The sequence below is a fragment of the Budorcas taxicolor genome, chromosome X (assembly GCF_023091745.1).
Source record: "Budorcas taxicolor isolate Tak-1 chromosome X, Takin1.1, whole genome shotgun sequence".
NCBI lineage: Eukaryota > Metazoa > Chordata > Mammalia > Artiodactyla > Bovidae > Budorcas > Budorcas taxicolor.
Window position 1 is genome coordinate 57,211,586 of NC_068935.1, and position 4,010 is coordinate 57,215,595.

Sequence of the window (4,010 nt, forward strand, 5' to 3'; positions counted from 1 at the left end):
GGTCTGGACCGTCCCCTTTGGAGGAGTACAAGGAAACTCAGAACAAGACACAAGCCTGAACAGAAAGCGCTGAGGGACCCCACATGCGGCCGCACCTGCCCAGGGCTTTGCGCGGGTCCTAGGCTAGGGAGATGCTCGGTCCTCAGCTCCTCCTCACGTCCTGACTGGCCTCCCAGCACTGACCACAGGGGAGGGGATCTGCTCAGTCCAGCCTCTGCCAACCTGAAGCCTCCACCCGTAAAACCTCACCTCCTGAGGTCCCTAAGCCAGAGGTCAAGAAATTGCTCACCCTGCTCACCCACCCCACTCTGGGCCCTCCAAGACCCTCTTGCAAGGGTCAAGATCCCTCCCTGTTGGCATCTAACAGCCTCAGTCCTTCCTCGCATGGAGCCTGGACTCCAGGCAGGACCCGTGATTGTCCCGTCTGCCATTTTGAGACCTCGCCGCTTTCACAAGGCCTCCAGTTCCTCTGAAACCCGCATGTTAGGAAGTCAGACAGGCCGAGTGTGCTCTTCTCACCGCAAAGTGTCCCAGGGCCAACTACAGGGGCGAGGATCTGTGGGGTTCTGTCGGTCCTCACTCAGGGTGCCCCCAGTCCTCCTTCAGGCACCTCACCTTGCCTCCGCGCAGGACCTGGATTCTCGCTTCTCCGCAACTGAAGCCCCGCCCCTTATACCAGGACCCCAGTCTCTTGAAGACCTGGATGTCAGGAAGTCAGCACATGCCTGTGGTGCTCATCCTGCCCCCACGGTTGCTCTAGACTGACAACAGAGAGGGGCTTCTCTGAGGTCTCCTCTGATTAGGGATCCGGGGTCCTCTAGTCCCTCTTCAGGGTCCTCAGGGTCTTCAACCCCACAGGACCTGGGAATCGGCCCCCCCTGAGGCCCCACCCCATATGCGAGGTCCCCAGTCAGAGACCTGGATGTCAGGAAGTGCGACCATACATTTTGGGCTCATCGTATCCCAGGGCTGCCAAGGACCAACAGCAGCTACAGGCTTTTCTGAGGTCTCCTCTGATTGGGGTCCAGGGTCCCCTCAGTCATCCCTCAGGGTCCTCAAATTGAAACCCTGGAGGAGCTGGGCTTCTTCCCTCTGCTCACTTGAGGCTACACCCCCTTTCCCAGGCCCCCACTTTCTCTGAGACCCAGATGTCAGGAAATGCAGCATGTGCTCATCCACCCTCTGTGCTCCCTGAGCCTTGATGTGAGGGTCCCGCCTCTGGTTGACACAAGGGGCATCCCCAGATCTGCCAGCGATCAAGATGAGGTCCCTGAGGGAGGATATAAGGAACCCCACAGATACCTGACCCTGCTGTCAGCCCTGGGCCACCCTGGTGGTAGGATGAGTACTTGGCAGCCTGTTCTGACTTCCGCATCTGTGTCTCAGAGACATTAGGCAACTGTTAGAAGGGGCAGGGCCTCAGATGGGCAGTGGGAAAGATCTCAGTTCTTTTGAGAGTCAGGGTGAGGACTCTGAGGGAGGACTGAGGGGACCCTGGACCCCAGAGCAGAGTGGGCTCTGGGAGGACACAGGGCAGAAGAACACATGCTGCATTTCCTGACATCTGGGTCTCAGAGAGACTGGGGAACCTGGTACAGGGGTCTGACTTCCTAATATCCAGCTTTCAGACTGGTGTCCTAGTATGGAGAACGGACTTACTGACATCCAAATCTCAGAAAGATTGGGGTCCTGGTATGAGGGTTGGGACGTTAATAGGGGAGGGGAGAGGAAAGAATCTGAAGTCATACCTGGAGATAAGGTGAGGTCCCTGAGGGAAGACTGAAGGGACCTCAAGTGAAGATTCTAGGGATTCCAAGGTAAGACTGATGGAACCCCACAAATCCCTGTCCCTGCCATCGGCCCTGGGAGCCCTCGGGGTGAGAAGTGCACACTAGGTCTGTCCTGATTTCCTGACATCCAGTTCTGTGAGACTGGGGACCTGGTGTGAGGAGCAGGGACTACGGTGGGGAGAGGACACAGCCTAGGTCCTACTGGAAGTCAAGGTGAGGATCCTGAGGGAGGACTGAGGGTAGCCAGATCTCAGAACAGAGGGAACCCTGGTAGGCCCCGGGCAGGACGACCTTGTGCCGCATTGCCTGACATCCCTGTCAGAGAGACCGGGGACCTGTTGAAAGCAGCGGAACCTCCAAATGGCAGACAGTACACTTCCAGGTCTTGTCTGGAGTCTAGGCTCCATGCAAGGAAGGACTGAGGTGGTTAGACCCCAACAGGGAGGGATCTTGGCCCTTGCAAGAGGGTCTTGGAGGGCCCAGAGTGGGGTGAGCAGTTTCTTGACCTCTGGCTTAGGGACCTCAGGAGGTGGGGTTTTTCAGGCAGAGGGCAGAGAGGCTTCAGGTCAGCAGAGGCTGGACTCCCCAACCCCAATGGAAGACTGAGCAGACCCGCGCCCCTGTGGTCAGTGCTGGGAGGCCAGGCAGGACATGAGGAGGAGCAGAGGACTGAACATCTCCCCAGCCTAGAAGCTGCAGGAGACCCTGGGCAGGTGTTGCCACATGTGGGGCCCCTCAGCGGTTTCTGTTCAGTCTCAGGTCTTGTTCTGAGTTTCCCTGCAGGCCCCTAGAGGGGAGGGACCAGGTTGTGCCAGGGGAAAGGTGAGTACTACAAGGGAGCCCCGAGGGGACCTCCCACCACACAACTGAGGGGACCTCACAGAGTCCTCCCCTGATACCGTCAGAGAATGCTCAGGGCTGGGCCACAGGATACCACCGAGGTGCCCCCTCCATTTCTCTCACAGGAGCTGCAGGAACCAGGAGGCAAAGGCAGACATCTGAGGCCCAGGTCCTGAGTTCAGAGAGCAGAGGAGGTCCAGGCAGTGCCGCGAGTCAAGGTGAGGAGGGTGCCCTGAGTGTACACCAAGGGCTCCCCATCCCAGAACAGAGGGGACCCCACAAGGGCCTAATCCCCTTACCTTGTCATTCCCAGAAATCTTGGGCTGTGCTGACCACACCCTAGGGAGCCACCTCACTTCCTCCTTCAGGTAGCGAGGGGACTGGCCACTCCAGAGGCATGCCCCTGTGAGGTCTGAGAGCACCTTTCAAGAGGAGACCTGCAAATGGCCTGTGGCTGCCCAGGCCTGTGGTTCTCAGGTGAGGCTGTTCACAGCCCCTCTATCCACCATCTGGGCCCATGGTCCTCATCTGTCCCCATTTGCTCCCATGCCTCACTCTGTGGTTTGATCACAGGCATCATGCTTGTGGTCGAGATGATTGAGCTGAGCAAGCTCAAGGAAGACCTTCAGGACCCAGGCAAGGCCCAGGGCCCTGTGGAGGCACAGCTCTTTGGGGCTGAGGCGGGGGAGGCTGCATCCCCCTCCGCTTCCTCCCCCACAGTCTCCTGCTCTGCCCTTGCAGAGGCCTTGCCCCAGGAAGCTCTGAATGAGATGGTGGCTAACCTGATGAAGTTCTTTCTCCACAAGTATCTGGCCAAACAGCTGACCTCCCAAGCGGAAATGCTGAAGAAGGTCCTCAGGGATAACCAGGAGCACTTCTCAGTGGTCTTCACTCAAGCCTCACAGTGCCTACAGGTGGTCATTGGCATGGAGATGAAGGATTTGAACCCCAGGGAGCACATCTACATCATGGTCCCCACCCTGGGCCTCACCTGTGATGAGATGCTGAGCAGTGGGCAGAGCCTGCCCAAGGCCGGCCTCCTGGTGCTGGTCCTCAGCCTGATCATGCAGAATGAAGACCTGGCCCCTGAGGAGGCAGTCTGGGGAGCACTGAGCAGGATGGGGCGGTGTGTGTTGGGAGTGAGCACTGTGTCTTTGGGGAGCCCAGGGAGCTGCTGACACAAGTGTGGCTGTAAGAGGGATACCTGGAGTACCAGCAGGTGCCTGACAGCCACCCTGCTCGCTATGAGTGCCTGTGGGGTCCCTGGGCCTATGTGGAGACCAGCAAGTGGCAAGTCATGGTGTTTGTGCTCAGGGTCAAACAGAGGGCTTTGAGGGCCTTCCACTCCTGTCTGCAGAGGCTGCGAGGGAGGAGGAATAG

General features: G+C 58.5%; 1 pseudogene; it reads left to right on the forward strand.

Moving 5' to 3' along the window:
- The first annotated feature begins 3,223 nt into the window (after window positions 1-3,223).
- On the forward strand, window positions 3,224-4,010 carry LOC128070602 (melanoma-associated antigen 9-like; annotated as a pseudogene).